Genomic DNA, 19,843 nt, shown 5'->3' on the forward strand with positions numbered 1-19,843 from the left:
ACTTACAAGTGCTTTTCAGACAATGACAGGAAAGCATCAAAGTTGTTCAGTTAAGTCAGGTATCTACTTCAGCCTCAACCAGAGAAGAATTTATTATTAGAGTATGCCCAAAGATCAATCATGAGATGGTTGTAATAACATACTTGATTTATCATGTTTATTAATACAAGGCGTTACCATTATTATTTCAATTTCTTTTCTGTGTGTATAAATAAACTGTTTTATAATAATGTCCTGAGAATAATATGATTATTCTTAAAAAGGGTCCTTAGTCAAGTACTATTGTTGGCTAGGACAACAATAATGCGTTAAGACTAACATGTATTTGATTGATGATAAAGAGTTGTCATTGATATGGAGTGTCAAAATCAATGCATGAATATGTATGTTAGAGAATAACTTATTGGACTGACCCGTTATGAGTATGTTTCTTGGATTATTATGTAATTGTCACAACATTACTCATAGTGATTAATATGTATATGATCCTCAGACTTGAGATCATCATTATCCCAACATCGTGAGTTGTATATTTTGATACATTCAAAAGTACACTGTAACTGGTTGTTCTATAAAGGTTGATATTGGATATACCACGATCTATGTAGATGGATATGGTTGATCGATATAGGATAAGTCCCTCCTACATAATGGGAGTAATATCTTAGGCCACTTGATTGAGTGAGACTAGAAATGCATGACCATGCTCAAATAAGCTGATATGAGATGTCGTACTTATTTGTATATCAAAGTCTACTCAAGATATCAAGGAACCTGGGATGGACTATGCAAGTGCGACTATTCCATGACTTCTGTCCACCCTAGAGATAAACACTTAGGGTGCGTTTGGTTCGCTGTATTGGATTAGAGGTGTATTGGATTGGAGGTGTATTGGATTAGAGGTGTATTGGATTAGAGGTGTAATAGCAAATCAACTGTTTGGTTGAATGTAATGGAATAGAGGCGTAATAGTAATCTTGTGTTTGGTTGAATGGAATAGAGGTGTAATAGCATAATGGAAAAAACTAAAATGACTAGAATACCCTTAGCATAAATTTGTTTTAGTAAATGATTATTGTTATTGTTATTTAAATTTTAATAAGATTATTATTATCAATAATAAATATTTTAATCATATTTAAACATAATTATTATTAAATATATTATAATTAAAATATATAATTTAATAAAATTCTTAATAATTAATATTCTTATATGAATTTACTCAAATCATAATATAGATAATTTAACATAATTATTATTAAATATATTATAATTAAAATATATAATTTAATAAAATTCTTAATAATCAATATTCTTATATGAATTTACTAAAATCATAATATATGATACTATAAAATATAATTTGAAATAATTAATATTAAATATATTTCCACAGTATATTATGAATAAAAGCATAATCATTAATGTAATTCACAAAGGCTTTTACTTAAGAATATGGATCATGTATAAGAATGTACCATAGGAATTCTCTTTTGTTTCAAAAAAAAAACTTCACATATCATTAGAAAAAACTTAATATTAAATATTCTTATATGAATTTTCTAAAATCATAATATATAATACTATAAAATATAATTTAACATAATTATTATTAAATATAATTTAAAAATATATATAATTTAATAAAATTCTTAATATTAAATATTCTTATATGAATTTAATAAAATCATAATATATAATACTATATAATATAATTTAAAATAATTATTATTAAATATAATTTAATAAAAATATATAATTTAATAAAATTCTTAATATTAAATATTCTTATATGAATTTAATAAAATCATAATATATAATACTATATAATATAGATTAATAATGTAGATACTTGCTAAGAAAACATGGATTAAACAAATGTCATGCATAGGCTTCTTCCAAAAAATTTTCTATGAACAATCATATAGGCATAAAGCAACCATGGTAAACTATGAAAAAAAAGATCTATATGTTATCAAGCAAACAAATCAGTGTTTGTAATTACTAATATGTATTCAAAATAATAATGTATTTTCCATTTGTCAAAATTTGTGGTAAAGATTTAAGTTCGCTCTAACACCTCCACCTCCACCGAAACTCAAATCTTTCTTCTTTTTCCAACCCTCTAAACCCCACCCCACTATAAAGATTATTTCGCAACGTAAAGAATCAAAGACAAATCGGTTTCGATGTGAAGAAGAAATCGTAAACTTCAAGTTAGGTGAGAAATCCTTCTTAGCTCAAGATCGAGCAAATTTTATGACATTACGCCTTACCACAAGCCAATAGCCTTCCACCGGATGCCTCCTACTCCAAGCCGATTATAATATTCACCACCGATATCAGAAACCATAACCCCACCATTTTGCTAGTGGTACATAGCCCCCATAGAATACAAAAGTGCGGATCCAATTCCATAATGAGTAATGCCTCCCATTAGGTTGGAGAGGAATGATAGAACAAGGGCTCCCTAATACGATGGAGTGCCCAAAGCAAGAGCTACAGACAAGAAGGTCAGTAAACATGGCACCAATATGAGCAGCTCCACCGCAAAGAAGTAATGCGAGTAGAAATAGAGAAGAACCGAATGCCAAATGACATTTGCCATGAAAGACCTAATCCACCCACGACACTGTAAAAATGAGCGGATCATTGACATGAAAGGCAATTCCAAACATCTGAATTTTTAATTTCCATCGACACTGCTACAAGCTTCATAAAAAGGTTCCTAGTGTGATTGCCAAAGCGAAGCATTGAATACAACAAATGTCGAACAACTTAGCCTAAAAGAAAAGGAACATCCTAGGGCATTGTTTAATAAGACTCAAATGGACATGCCAAAGTAATATGAAAATATTAATAGAACATGAAAATGTAACTAGAGAGAGCCAAATAATCATACCGACTAGATCTATATATTACAATGTAGAGCACAAGTATTTCAATAGTTTGCATTATTTAAGACAAGATATAAATAGCCAATGGTATTCGTTTTTCCTTTCTATTTTCCTTTTGAGAAAACATGTGATTCCAACTATTTCCGAAAAAGCAAAGCACCGCATGTAGATTATGGTGATGGCTCTTTGGTGATTCCATAAAAGTTTTAGTAAAATTGGACATGGCAGAGAGAAAATAAGACGAAAGTACAAGGAAAACAGGACAAACCTTAACAACGGTTTGACTAAAGCATGAGATGAGACCATATTTGTTCAAATACCCACCATAGCGATGAGTTTCGCATGCATATTCAAGAGAAGTTGAATGAGTTAGTAGCTCATAAGAAATAAAAGTAGAGTCGCTCAAAAGAAATGTCTCATCCATACATAGAGCAAAAGAAATGGAGGCAGAGAAAATAAGGCACTTCGCCATAGTTTTTAAGTTTAGAAATGTATTACAAATAAATGGAAACAAGCAAACATAAAATCAAATCTAGTCACTTAAATTACAATAAAAGCAGATGGGAATTATGAGTATAATCATATGACTAGATATTGCAAAATGACAAAAATAAAAGTATGGTACAATAAGCAAAAGTTGAAACCTAATTTTAAACATCAAATATTTTGTCTCATATCCAACACATTAGCACAACGGATTAACAAAAGGCATTAGCTTTCCATTTTGCACTATCACACATTTTCCATAGAGGGAAAAAGAATAGGGGAAATTTCGAACTTGATTGTAACTAAAAAGCATTCCAACATTTGTTATCCCGTCACATATGAAGAATATAGAACAAGTGCAAGTGACCATAAATAGCTATGCATTTCAATGCATTTCAATGCCCAATTAGATAACCAACAATAAAAAGCCCATGTTTGACTGAAATTGAGAACCACCGCCATATAAGGATATCTCGCACAATCAAGAAACAAATTGCCAAGATAATGAGAAATTTCTTAAGAGGGCCCATTCAAATATTTCATTTCAAGAATGAATGTTCACCATTTTAAATGCAACAATGGAATACCGAATATTTTAAACACAAACTTGGGCTCACAAGTGAAACATCATAAGTTTAGGTTTTAGGTGGCTTGTTGCTTAGCGGGTGAAGCACCAAAAGAGGCATCAATGTGGATCACAATCTTTTAGAATTACTTTCTTCTAACTAGAAAAAAAAGGTCTTTCTACTGATAAATCACACAAAATCCTCAATATCACCAGCAACATTCTATATTAAGATCATCTTACCCACATTCCCAGTTGAATTCTCCTTCACAATACATACCAAAAGCTTCAAGAATTATCGCTAAAAGAGCGGTCAATATCTTGATTATCATCTGATAAGGAAGCATACAAATCTATTAAAAAGGAAACCAACAACAAAAAAATTAAGTATTTCATTTCCTTCAAGCTAAAGAGAACTTACATATTGAACAATGTGAACTTGACAACTTGGTAAAACCATCGACCAAGTTTCCATGGTTTTAGGACATATTTCATAGGAAATGAGTGCTTAATAGTTCCTTTTTCACAACTGTGTCCCAATAGTGGAGTTTTAGAATTTGCACGTCCAGTCTTCTCATGAAAGCAATTGTCCCTCTTCCCCACCTTAAAGCGAAATTGAAGGAAATATTCCAAAAGAAAATAAATTTTCTCAACATCACCACAACTATAAACAATATTAACGCTAGAAAAATGAAGAGCATTAGAAAATAAAAGAGAGAAGAACAACGCAAAATGAAATAAACATAATTTAGGTTGAAGATTCACCTTCTCCCTCCGGTTGATCGAGAAGCACGATCCAGAAAAAGGAAGAAACAACAAGAAATAAGAAACTCTTCCACCGTAATCCAAACCTCTCAAAATCCTAAACTCTCTGTTTCAATTTCTAAGAGAGAAAACTACAAGAAATACTAAAATTAAAGCTACGTCAACAATGGAATCATAATATAGAAAATTAAATATCTGAATTAAGTAAAAGAGAGAGAAAATCTAAAGGAGAGACAAATAAGGGACAATGTTGAAGACAATGTTGAAAAATCTAAAGGAGAGAAAAATTAAAACAGAGAAAGCCAAGACAATGTTGAAGCAAAGATTCATACCGAAATCGGCCTCCGATGAAGACAATGTTGAGGATTTGTTATGAAAGCGTAAGAAATGAGGACGAGCAATACCGATGGAAGAAGAAGCGAAATCTATGAGGGCAAAAAAAGAAACGAAAATAAGAAATGGGTAAGGATTCTCAAATCGGTCTTTGGAGGGGGTATTAGCTATTACGGACCGGTGTATTAGGAAGGAACAGATTTGGGACGTAATGGGAATACAACCAACCAAACAACAGATTAAGGGAGGATTAAGTGGGGCCCACCGATTAGGGGTGTATTGGCTATGCCAATACACCCAACCAAACATGGTGTTAAGGATTAATGCATGAAAGGTTAATCGCAAAAAGGTTATGTCGAATCATGATTTCTTATAACTTAGGTAGAAATGATGCATTATCAGATTGTGACTATTCCATGACTTGTGATCCACATGACGAAGGATATTTGGGCTGTGTGGGCCACACGAGCGTGGGGGCCAACATAGGCATGCAACATGGGCCTATAGGCCCATTTTCACTGATTGATTGCTAAGGTTGCACTGGTCGCCCAAGTCGACTGTGAACCTAGTGTAGGGTGGGTAAGTTTACCTAGACCCCTAATTAACTGAAATGATTGAAAAACTGTTATATGCCTATATAAGATAAATATGTATGTCTGTATGTTGAGCATGTTATATACATTATACTGATTATACATGATACTATGACATGTTTGTATGATGTATTACATTCGGTTAGGAATTGATATTGATTGGAGGAAGTGTACTGAAAGGCTTCAAGCCTGACTTACTTGCAGCTCAGCTGCAACTACTGTCTAGTGTCGCATTCAGTACTATTTGGAGTGTAGGGATAGGTGGGTTGATTATATCCCCACATGGAGTGTAGGGTTGGACAGAAATGAAGTGTAAAGGCTGGTTGGGTCAGATTTTATAACCGCATAACTGTCGCTATTACTGTACTGTGATGGGCTAAGGCCCTAATGCTTACTGATACAGAAAAGGGCTTAGGCAGAAATTGAGATTATCTGTTATTGTCTATTTGTTTGCATGGGGATTACACACTAAGTTTACGTAAACTTACCCCTTCTGTTAAATCTGTACAGGTAATCCCCAGACATTGGAGAATCGATGCGATTGAGGACTCAGCAGTGGCCACACGACTCATTTTTGCTATTTGATACTTATTTACGATTTGAAGTTTTATTTTGGGGTTTTTTCTGTAATAATGGCCTCTATGGATTTTTACCTAAAAATTGGTTTTTATACTATTTTTTGTTTATATTTGCTAGAAGTAGGTAAAACTCAGGTTTTCAAAAGAGATGAATGTTTTATCAAAATACTACGCACACACAAACTAATTTTTTAAAAAAACTTTCGCAAAGTATATCTTTTTGAAAATAAATCACGATTTCAGAATTAATGAAAGATAATGATAAGTTCTCAACAGAAATGATTTTAGCAGTGATACGATTTTCAAACGCACTTTCATGTGACATTACCAGATTCAGCTATAACGTACAGGCCAGGTTTGGGGTGTACATTTAGTGGTATCAGAGCCAGGTTACGAAACTCGGCTGTGGATTTGGGATTTTAAGATTTGATTCTCTAAGAACTGATTTTTAAATGACGTGAAATGTTTTTACTAAATGTGTAGCACATTGGGTCTCCAGCATCGATCCTGTAAGTCCTTTAAACTGTTATCTGCTTATAAAACTGAAAATGCTATAGACGATATGTACCAAGAATACTTTAGATAGACTGTACTGAAAACACTCAAGATAGTGTATACTAATGTTGTAGTAAAACTGATAGACACTGATAGACATTGCGTTGGGCGAATACAAACTTTACACTTCTAATACTGCCTCTCATAAGATATCTGTTAATAAATACTAAAATTTTAAATTGATTCATAAAAATGTTAATACAGATTAACTTGCCTAATTTGGCCGTAGAGGTGCTCGAGCTAGGTCTTCATTTTTTAGAAACTTGCCTAATTTGGATACAAGTGAGACACCGGCTTCACCTGTGGCTAAGACTGAGTCTCATCATTGAGCGGCTGAGGACGACGCACTATCCCAAGCCATGTTAAGGATTCTAGAAAGGGTCGTTGGGCCCAATACGAGAGTTGGAGGCCGTGGGTCGATTATAAAATGACTCCGGTCTAACGGAGCTAAACTTTTTAGGGGTATTGCTGAAGTTGCCCCTAATGTGGCAAAATACAGGATTGAGGCCATAGAAAGGATTATGAACGACCTGGACTGCACTCTTGAGCAAAAGTTAAAGGGTGTTGTATCGCTATTACGTGATGAGGTGTATCAGTGGTGACTCACTATTAAGGAGGGCACTCAGCCCGATTGACTAACCTGGGAGGTCTTTAAGACTGCTTTTGAGGGGAAGTATGTGGGGGCCAGTTATGTGGATGCTCGTAGGAGGGAGTTCCTAAATCTGACTCAGGGAGACAGATCAGTGGCCGAGTATAAGGCTGAGTTTTTACGACTGAGCCGCTATGCGCGTGGTATTGTGGTGACTAAGTACGAGCGATGTGTTCGCTTTGAGGATGGCATCAGGGATGATCTGAGGGTTTTGATAGCTCTATAGAGGGAGCGAGACTTTACTGTACTGATTGATAAGAAGAAGATCGCCAAGGAAATGAAACGCATTGAGAGCTAGAACCGTGATAGGGAGAAAGGTAGGAACAAGAGGGATTTAGAGGCCTCAAGTTTCGTTCAGAGGCCTAAAAAAAAGGCCAGAGTTATGGGTCGATCAGAGTTGGGGCACCCATTACTACTACTGGACAGCCGCTACGTACTGACTGTGGTAGACGCCATCAAGGCGAGTGTTGGAAATGAACTGGGGCATGTTTGAGGTGCAGTTCTCTAGAGAACCATATTAGAGAGTGTCCATGGAGTTCGAATCAGATGCAAGCTCCAGGTAATAATACTGCACAGCCACCAAGAGTAGTTCATCAGCCATCGAGAGGCCGGGGTCAGGCCAGAGGTGGTATTGGTATGGCCGTGGTCAGAGAGCGTCGGGAAGAGGTGCTGGACATACTAAGGTGAGGCAGCCAGTTCTAGTTTATGTTACTCGTCGTCGAGAGGATAGGGATACTCCGGACGTCATTACGGGTACGTTATTTATTTATAATGTACCGTATATTGCACTGATAAATATAGGATCCACTCACTCATATGTAGCTTTTACCGTATCTGAAAACTTGGGTATACTGGTTGAGAGCACTACGAGTGAGGTCACTGTACTGAGTCCGTTGGGGCAGTCAATAAGGGTTAACAAACTATTTAGAGATGTTCCTCTATAAGTTCAAGGAGCTATCTTTTTTTACTGATCTGATGGAACTGTTTTTTGGGGAATTTGATCTGATACTGGGAATAAACTGGTTGGTTAAACACCAAGTGAGCTTAGATTGTGCCACAAAAAGGGTTTTACTGAGAACTGTGGAAGACAATGAGGTAGTCATGATTGGGGAGCGTTAGAACTACTTATCAAATGTGACTTCTGCACTGAGGGCCAAAAAGTTGGTTCGTAAGGGATGTTAGGTGTATCTAGCTTACATCAGTGTTTTAGATTTTAGGGATTCTTTGATTAAGGGTATCAAGACGGTTAAGGAGTTTCCATACGTTTTTCTTGAAGAGCTACCTTGGTTACCTTCGAATCGTGAAGTAGAGTTTGGGATTGAGCTCCTTCTTGGTACAGCTTCGGTATCTATCGCCCCTTATAGAATTGTACAGAAAGAGCTTTGGAGCTTAATGCTCAAATTCAAGAGCTACTGGATCGTGGGCTCATCTGCCCTAGTGTGTTTCCGTGAGGAGCTCTAGTTCTGTTTGTGAAAAAGAATGATGGGTCCATGCGTATGTCTATTAACTACTAGTAACTGAACAAGTTGACCATTAAGACTAAGTACCCCCTACCGAGGATAGATGATCTGTTTGATCAGTTTCAAGGTGCTTTGGTTTTCTCCAAGATTGATCTACGATCAGGGTATCTCCAGTTGAGAGTTAAAGAGGTTGACATGCATAAGACGACATTTAGGACTCGATATGGTCACTACGAGTTCCTAGTGATGCCATTTGGACTCACAAATGCACTAACAGCTTTTATGGATCTGTTGAACCGAATGTTCCAGCCCTATCTAGATCGGTTCATAGTGGTATTTATTGATGATATACTGGTGTATTCGAAAACTGAGGATGAACACGATGACACCTCAAAGTGATTCTATAGATTCTACGAGAGAAACAGTTGTATGCCAAGTTCAGTAAATGTGAGTTCTGGTTACATAAAGTAACGTTCTTGGGACATGTGGTATCTGTTGAGGGATTAGAGTAATTCCTCGAAAGATTGAGGCTATCTTGGATTGGAAGAAGCCTAAGACTGTATTTGAGATCCGCAGTTTTCTAGGATTGGCAGGGTATTATCAACGATTTGTGGAGGGTTTTCTCTGATTGCCGTACCCTTGACTAAGCTGCTACATAAGGTGTGCCATTTAACTAGACTGACACGTAGCAAGAGAGCTTTGAAAAGCTCATGACTATACTGACAACGGCCCTTGTTCTAATATAGCTAGATTTAGAAAGGAGTTTACTGTTTACAGCGACGTGTCACATGTCAGTTTAGGATGTGTGTTGATGCAAGAGGGTAAGGTGGTAGCGTACGCGTCTCATCAGCTTAAGACTCATGAGGCGATTTATCTGACACATGACTTGGAGTTGGTCGCAGTGGTATTCGCACTGAAAATCTGGAGGCATTACTTGTATGGTGAGAAGTGTATCATTTACATTGATCACAAGAGCCTTAAGTACCTCCTCACTTAGAAGGAGTTGAATCTTAGGCAGCGTAGATGGATTGAGCTACTTAAAGACTACGACTGTACTGTTAAATACCACCCTGGTAAGGCTAATATGGTGGCTGACGCACTGAGCCGTAGAGCTATGACAGACTTGAGGGCAATGTTTGCTCGCCTCAGTTTATTTGATGATGGTAGTCTGTTGGCTGAACTTCAAGTTAAACCGATATGGATAGAGCAAATTAAGGGTAAACAGATAGAGGATAAGTCATTGGGGCTTCGTTTCTGACAGGTTGAGAGTGGGAATACTGAGGATTTTAGACTGAATAACGAAGGGGTGCTTTGTTCCCGTGGGAGAATCTGTGTATCGAATGATACTGAATTAAGGCAGTCGATACTGAAAGAGGCACATAATAGCCCTTATGCGATGCATCTTGGAGGAAACAAGATGTACTGAGACCTTCGTGAGTTATACTGGTGGCCAGGTCTTAGGCGCAATGTTATAGATTTTGTGGGTAAATGTCTAACCTGCCAGCAGGTTAAGGCTGAGCATCAGTTACCTTCGAGATTGTTGCAGCCAGTCAAGATTCTGGTTTGAAAGTACGAGCGTGTAACTGAGGATTTCATTAGTGGGTTACCCCTCACACCTAATAAGAAGGATTCGATGTGGGTCATCGTGGATCGATTGACCAAATTCGCCCACTTCATATCGGTTCGTACTGACTACTCTCTGCAGAAGTTGGCTAAATTGTATATGTTTGAGATAGTGAGACTGCATGGGGTACCGATTTCAATAATATCTGATAGGGATCCTCGCTTCACGTCTCAGTTCTAGAAGAAGCTATAGGAAGCTCTGGGTACAAGATTGGACTTCAGTACTACGTTCCATCCTCAGACTGACGGTCAATCAGAAAGGGTAATTCAAATACTGGAGGATATGTTGAGAAGTTGTGTGGTTGACTTTCGAGGCAGTTGGGAGGATTACTTGCCACTGGCAGAATTTGCGTATAACAACAACTATTAGTCTAGCATTCAGATGGCACCCTACAAGGCATTATATGGTTGTAGGTGTCGCACACCTTCATGTTGGACTGAGTTGGGCTAGTGGCGTGTTCTGGGTCCTGAGCTAGTTTCTGATACCGAGGATAAAGTTAGGTTGATTCGAGACCAACTGAAGGCGACATCAGACAGACAAAAGTCCTATGCGGATCTAAAGCATCGAGAGATTGAGTATTTGGTGGGGGACTTCATTTTTCTTAAAGTCTCACCATGGAAGAAGGTACTGAGATTTGGTCGTAAGGGAATGTTGAGCCCTAAGTTTATTGGGCCTTATCGTATCCTGAAGCATGTAGGACTAGTTGCCTACCAATTAGAGTCACCTCCGGAGCTAAATCGGATTCATTATGTTTTTCACGGCTCGATGTTAAGACGCCACCGCTCTAATCTTACGCATATTGTTCCTATTGAGGAGATCAAGGTTAGGTCAGATCTGACCTTTGAGGAGGAGTCAATTCAGATTTTAAAGCGTGATGTAAATGTTCTAAGAAGAAGATCCATTCCACTAGTTAAGGTTCTTTGGCGTAATCATAACTCTGAGGAGGCCACGTGGGAGCCGAGGATACGATGCGACAGTAGTATCCTCATCTGTTTTGATCAGCTAAAATTTCAAGGTCAAAATTTTCTTTTAAGGGGTAGAGTTGTAACGCCCAAAAAAACCCTTATATAGTTATTTTTGTATGTTTATGACACAAATATCTATCAGCTTTAGTAGTTATGTGTTCTGAGAGTGTTTGGGAGGTCCCAGTTTCAAGCATTAGCTTGGGAAATTTTTTGGTTTTTAAATGATTAAACCTCTATCTTTAACCAGTAGTCTTAAAAGTAAATATTGGTAAAATATGACAGAATGGGCCTGCTGGTCTGGTGGCTAAGTGGTGTGTTCGTATGCTGGGGGTCAGGAGTTTGAGTCTCTACACGAGCAAAGGATTTATTTTTGCTAGATGTCGTGGAGGTGTTTGAGTGGAGTTAGAATTCTGAAGAGTGTGGGGTGAGTGTAGACGGTTTGGAGTATTTAAAGGGTGTGGGGAAGTGTAAGAGCGAATTTAGGGATAAGGGGGAGAAAATTTAGGGATTTTGGGGGGAGAATATCCAAAATCTAATTATTTTTCTTTTCTTCTAAAAAAAATGAGTTAGTTTTCTCTCCACCTTCTTGACAAATTTCGGCTTGGGCATGGGTTTTCTCTCAATTTTTCCTGTTGATTGTTTTTCTTTCGTGGTGCCGAATATTGCTATGATTTTCGGCTATTTTTTTCCCCTCTCCTTTCTTCTTTTTATTTTTCTCTTAGTTCTATCGATTCCTTCCTTTCCTTTTTGCTACCGATTTCTCTTATTTCCTAACCTTCTTTTTGTTGCCACCGTAATCTCTATTATGCTTTCATGCATTGGTGGTAAGTTTCGTAATTGTTGTGTATTTTGTTTAATGGATACTTGGTAATCGGTCGACTGTTTCATTGATGAAGGTCAAAGGCTGGAGCGATTGGGTTAGTGTTGGAGCGGTGTGGTTCTGCTCTTACTCGCTTAGTAGGTAAGGTGATTGTGTTTGTGAACTAAGGGAAGCTTTTCCTTTCTTTTGATTATGAAGATGTAATTTATTGTTAACATGGGTCTTTTAAAATTGGTAGCAACGAATTATGGGAGTGGTGACCTGTCTTGTTCGGTTTCGCAGTGGGGGGTTGCTTGCTTTTGAAAGTAAGTAATGAATGGATTGAACGAATCATTGTCAATGTTTTTGTTTCGAATTAACTATGAATTAGGATTGATTGTGGGGCTTGTTTGTCGACCATAGCTGTTGGTGATCTTGGAAGTGCATTTACGTCACGAACGAACCAGGTGTGTAAACATAACTCTAAAAATAAAAATTAGCGAAAAGCCGAAAAATGTGATGGTCGACACCACTCGAGCTTGCGGTTGCCCGTGTTGTAGACCGTGTGATCAAACATGGGCATGTGATCAACGAGGCTAGCCATGTGTGATTCCTGGGCCGAGCCGACTTGGGTCGTATGGGCCACACCGGCGTGTGGGCCCCATACAAATAAACCACACGGGCGTGTGGGAATACTAGGCCAGGTCGTGTAATTCACACTACCAAGTCCATTTTGGGCCGTGTGGGCCACTCGAGCGTGTGGGACTACATAGGCATGCAATATGGGCATGTGTGCCCATTTTCACTGATTGACTGCTAAGGTTGCTTGGGTCGCCCAATTCGACTGTGAACCTATTATAGGATGGGTAAGTTTACCTAGACCCCTAATTAACTGAAATGATTGAAAGACTGTTGTATGCCTATATAAGATAGATATGTATGTCTGTATGTTGAGCATGCTATATACACTATACTAATTATACATGATACCATGACATGTCTGTATGATTGATTGCATTGGGTTGGGAATTGGTATTGATTGGAGGAAGTGTACTAAAAGGCTTCAAGCCTAACTTACTGGCAGCTAAGCTACAACTACTGTCTAGTGCCGCATTCGGTACTAGTTGGAGTGTAGGGATGGGTGGGTTGATTATATCCCACATGGAGTGTAGGGTTGGACGGAGATGGAGTGTAGAGGCTGGTTTATAACCGCATAACTGTCACTATTACTGTACTGTGATGGGATAAGGCCCTAATGCTTACTGATACAGAAAAGGGCTTAGGCACAAACTGAGATTATCTGTTATTGTCTGTTTGCATGGGGATTACACACTGAGCTTATGTAAACTCACCCCTTCTATTTAATCTATACAGGTACTCCCCAGACATAGGCGAATCGATACGGCGGAGGACTCAATGGTGGCCAAATGACTCATTTTTGCTATTTGATACTTATTTATGATTTTAAGTTTTATTTTGGGGTTTTTTCTGTAATAATGGCGTCTATGGATTTTTACCTAAAAATTGGATTTTATATTGTTTTCTGTTTATATCTGCTAGAAGTAGGTAAAATCGGGTTTCCAAAAGAGATGAATGTTTTATCAAAATACCATGCACACGCAAACTATTTTAAAAAAAAAACTTTTGCAAAGTATAGCATTTTGGAAATGAATCACACTTTGAGAATTAATGAAAGATAATGATAAGTTCTAAACAAAAACGATTTTAGCAATGATACGATTTTCAAATGCACTTCCATGTGACATCGCCAGATTTAACTATAACGTCCAGGCCGAGTTTGGGGGATTACATCTAAGTTTGAGAAAGAAAACTTGATCTGAATAGCAGTTATCAGGTGAGAAATTTCAAGGATGAAATTTTCGTAAGGGGGAGAGTTGTAACAACCCGTTTTCCAGTTGTGTCGAAAATAGTGGTCTCAAGACTACAAATCCAACGAGTAAATTCGTAAATGTTATTATTTAATATTTCCAAGTCTAATATAGTATTAAAAAAATTTTTGAGTTAGCAATTTATGCTATTTTAATGAATAATTAAGTTCAAGTGGTGTGACCCTTAAGTCAAGTGGTTTTATAAAATTAGGTATCGAACCTTATTTTTATAAATCGAGCCGTAAATATTTTATTAAATATTTATGGAGTGTTATTAAGATTGTATTAAATTTTGGTCAAGAAATTTTAATATTTAGAAGTTGGACGATTAAGGGGTTGAAAATAGTTAAAAATTTGATGTTAATTAAAGGATAGAATGGTAATTAAACATTAAATCATAAACTAATAAAAATAAAACAAGTGGGGCATCATCTTTTTGGTTCTTTCTTCCACCAAAATTGAAGATAAGAACACCATTTTATTTGTTTCAAGTTTCGGCCAACTTCAAAGCCTTGCATGGTATGTGAATTCGATTTTGATTTTAATGATTTTTATGTTTTTGAGGTCGTTGTAGCTTAATCTAGCTAGCTCGGGGGTCAATTTTTTAAATTGTCAAATGTTATGGAATGTGTCATTGATGAATTTGAGATGTTCTTGAAAGTTTTTGGTAGAATCTTAAGCTTGGTTCCTAGATAGGACTATTTCGTAAAGTAATTTTTGGTAATTTTAATGTTTAAGGACTAAAATGTAAAATTACTAAAAGTACAAGGACTTGTTGTGATATAATAGCAAATATGGGCTGCAATAGAGTTCCAAACAATTTTGCTAAACTTGATATTGAATAAAAATGGTTAATTTGCATGTTTTGGGCTTAGGGACTAAATTGAATAAAAGTAAAATGATGGGGAAATTTTTTTAAGATGTCAAAGAGGACTTAATTGTATAAAATGAATTGATTTTTCTGTTAGAATTAGTGAATTGAATGAAATTATTATTTTAGATTAAGAACGAGTAGAAAATCAAGGAGAAGAGAAAATTATCAAATAGCCCCTGTAATTAGTCATTGCTGCAATTTAGCCAGGTAAGTTCATATGAACCATAATCACTTTAACGTTGTTTAATTTGAATGTCTATTATGTGTTTTGATGTAAATGAATCAAATTACAAATGTATCATTGTTATGACGAATTGGCAGATATTAAGTCTCGATTAAACCTTAAGAATTATTAGGATACAAATGACATGTCATTAGGGATTTCATGTTTCGGGTGTTGGTCTTGAATGTCCTACCGATGGCTGAGGTCCTACATTTGTTACGGATTCTCCACAGCTTGTGTGAGCAGCATCATGTAGCTTACATTCTGACCCACAGCTCGTGTGAACATGTCCATTTCACAGCTCGTGTGAGCAATGATGTAAAGGAAAGGTTATGGTTATATGTAAAGGCACACTTCATGTGAGCTTTCCCGAGTATCCGATGTAATTCTAGATGGTTCAACGGGTAATAAAAGGAATGGAAAAGTAAGTGACTTAATGGAAAGGTTCATAACTATATAAAAATGTTGATGCTTATATAATGTATCTTATCTAATCTATTTATGTTATAAATGAGCTTATGTGATTGCCAATGAATCTACTAACATGTGAGCTTGATGATGATTGAATATGCTTATATTAAACTCATGGTATTAGAAACAGTAAGTAAACAAATGGAATGAATCATGATCGAGTGGTAACAATGATAAATTAAATGTTATGTTTATATATGGTTGATTTCATATGTATCATGAAGAAGTATACTAACTTCTGAGTTTGATGGTGTTATATAGGATTTTATTAAGCTTATGGCACTGGTAAAGGTTTTTACTTCTTATATAAAGTTTATTATTGAAATGATATGTTATGTATAAATTTATACGAGCTTACTAAGCATTCTTTGCTTACGTAGTTATTTTCCTTTGTTCTATAGATTATCGGAAGCTCGATCGGTTGGATGTTCATCGGAGATCTATCACACTATCCAGTGGACAAATCGGTAGTTTTTGAGTAATTTGGCTAAAGTTTATTGTAACAGTCAGTTTTAGTGAAATTAGAACATTGGTTTTGGGACCACAAATCCAAAGTCAAAAAAATTATTTTATTATTATTTTATTACCTACAGTATGATAGAAATACCATATAAAAATTTCATTAAGAAATTTTACCGTTTACACGTTTAATTTGATTAAAAGGACTAAATACATAAAGTGCAAAAGTTGAGTTCTAATAGCTAAAAGTATTAAATAGCTATAGAACTTTAAAGTGGAGGTCATTATATGGTAATTGACCCAATAATAGTGATAGTGGATGTACATGACTTGGTATAAGTGTAATTATTAATGTTTTAATAAGTTAAATAGGTAATTATGTAATTAAGGTTATAATAATTAAAACCAAATTAAAATATCATTCGGTATAATCTTCCTCAACCGATTTTTAAGCAAAAATAAGCCATTTTTCATCCTTCACATTCGGCCAAGCTTGTGTGTGCAATTGGTAAGTGATTTTTGTCCCGTTTTTAATGATTTCTACGTTTTTGGGATCGTTGTAGCTTAATCTAGCTAGTTCGGGGACTAATTTGTCAAACTATTAAAGTATTAAGGCTTTTTCATTGATGAGCATGCTTGATTTTTGAAGTGTGATGAAAGAAAATGAATGGTTGTTGTTAGATAAACAACTTTTGTAATGAAATTTTTAATAAAATTGTCAAATAGGATTAAATTGAAAAATGTGATAAATTTTGTGGTAAAATTGTAAATTTTTGAAATATGTGGGTTGTTATAAGCATGTATGTAGTTCGGCTAGGCTTGGGTAGGGATAAAATTGAATGAATTTCATTTTTCGAGCCTAGGGAATTGTAAATAATTAAAAGTATAGGGGTAAAATGGTAATTTTTCCAAAATATGTGTTGGACTAAATTGAATATGAATTATATTGAATTGATATAGATCCGATTAGACCTCGTACGGAGTTAGATTGAGGCAAAGAGAAAATCTTAGATTAGTCGCCTCCGTATCTACGAACACTCGTCGAGGTAAGTTTGTGTAATCAAATTGTGTAATTATATGCTTTGATTGAATTGATGTATGTTATTTGCATTATCATCATATATGAATACCGATTGCATATCTGATGACATACGGCGATTACCGAGCCCTGTTTGAACCTTAAGAATTCGTAGGATACAAATGACATGTCATTAGGGTTACCGATTTTAGCTCTTATGAGCTTACTGATACTTAGATCGTATGAGCTTACTATTATTCAGCTCGGAGGAGCTTACCGTTATTCAGGTCAGAGGAGCTTACCACTATTCAGCTCGAAAGAGCTTACCGTTTAAAGCTCATATGAGCATACATGTACATGAATTGATAGATTACAGTTCAGTACACCTCGTGTGTACTACCCGCGTATCCAATGATATTCTAAACGGTTCAACGGGCACAGTTCTGTTATAAATTTATATGAGTTCGATACGAACTAGTACAGGTATTTAAATGAATTACTTGGAAATGGTTTCTATATGATATATGGATACATGATATAGATGTTACATGTATATGGAGTTTGAATAGTTGTTGAACTCATACATGAATCTCGGTTTTTATATGAATTACATGGCTAACATGGTTGATGAATATGTGTTAGGCTTTTGGCCAAATTGAGTTGAGATATGCTTTGGGTACTTACCTTAAATGTGATTAAAATGGTAAGTAAAATTCTCTATTATACGAACTTACTGAGCTTAAAAGCTTACTTTATGTTATTTTCTGTGTTTTATAGTGATTCAGAAGCTCATTTGAGTTGGAAGCTTGTCGGAGCTATATTACACTATCCATTGAGTCTTTTAGTACTTTTGGTTATTTAATTTCGGTTATAATGGCATACATAGGTTAATTTGGCCAATGTTGGCATATAAGTGTTTTGTTGGAATTTGCCACTTATAAGGCTTGTGTTTGGTATATTTTGATGTGTATATATATGTGGCCTTATCATATTTGATGTGTGTTTGATATCGTGGAATGATGGAAAGTGAAATGTTGTTTCAATATGCTTATAAGATATGTTATATACCTTGGTGTGATTTAGTGCTTTGTTATGGAAAACTTATAGGTATATTGATGTTAGTTAGAATGGTATATCTGGTACCATTTGGAAATATTGGTATGTTTTGGTAAGTAAGTTAAGTGACATGAAATGATGTAAAATGACTTACCTTGTGAATTGATATTTTGGGTACCAAATGGGTGAGCTTGATAAGTGACCTATTTGATAGGTTTTGATACAATTCTGCATATTTTTATTTGGTTACTTAGGTAAATTTGGATACATAGTTACATGTTTGAATATTGTCATTTGAGGTGCCTAAGGGCATATTGGTTGTATGTGATGATTTTACATGTTTAAGGCTTGATTTTGGCTTGTTTTGGATGCCTAATTATGACTTGTGTATATACAAAATGTTGAGTGTAGGTGGATACCAAACTGGATGAGAAATGTGGCCTGTAAACTAGCCTATTTTTGTCCACATGGACAGAGACATGGGTGTGTGTCTCAGCTGTGTGTGACACATGACCAAGTGACATGTTTGTGTGTCCCTTGTATCTTTTAAAGAGTGCAAGTTAGTATGCTCACACGGCCTAGCACACGAGCGTGTGGCTTGGCCATGTGGCACAAGTTAGTGAGTTACATAGGCACGGACACGGGTTAGGACACGGCTGAGTGTCCCTATTTCAAATGCCCACACAGCCTAAGACACGGACGTGTCGCTTGGCCGTGTGACCCCTACAACTTTGAAATTTTTAAATAATTCCGAAATATTTTTTGAGTTTCCAATTTAGTCTCGATTTGTTTCTAAAGTGTACTTTGGACCTCAAGGGCTCGTATTAGAAACAATATGCATGATTATGATTGGTTTCTGACATAAATGTTATATGTTATGAAATGTTTGAATTTTTTGTCTGTTTAAATTGTAAACTTCGGTCATACTCTGTAACCCTATTTCAGTAATTGATTCAGGTTAGGGGTGTTACATTTATTGGTATCAGAGCTACGGTTTAGTCGATTCTCGAACTGAACGTAGCGTATACGAGTCTTGCTATACAAGCCATTATATAACATGTGATAGTGTGATATCTCCTGACCATTTGAAAACATGTTTTTATATAGCAATGACATCCAATAGAGCTGATTCTGATAAAGTAGAGAGTAATGCTCAAGCCTCTGTTCACGGAGTAGCTTTGAGTGGTACGAGGCCCGTATCAGAGGGCTGGAGAGGAGAGGCTAAGGAAGCCTTCTTCTAGATGATGAACGAATGGTTCACCAAGTTCGTATGGATGAACCCGACTGCTTGACAACCTCCAGCCCCTCCTGTTCCCCAACTGGTTCCTGTTATTCCTCCAGGTATGGAACGAATTCGAGTTTGTAAGTCTCCTGTTGATAAGATTCGTAAGTACGGGGCTGAAGAATTCCGAGCCAATGCTGAAAATGATCCTGATAGAGCTGAATTCTAGTTAGAGAATACCATCAGGGTTTTTTGATGAGTTATCCTATTCCCCGACTGAATGTGTGAAGTGTGCAATATCTCTACTAAAAGATTCATCTTGTCAGTGGTGGAATACATTGACTTCTATAGTGCCGAGA

The sequence above is a fragment of the Gossypium raimondii genome, chromosome 10 (assembly GCF_025698545.1).
Source record: "Gossypium raimondii isolate GPD5lz chromosome 10, ASM2569854v1, whole genome shotgun sequence".
Taxonomy (NCBI): Eukaryota; Viridiplantae; Streptophyta; class Magnoliopsida; order Malvales; family Malvaceae; genus Gossypium; species Gossypium raimondii.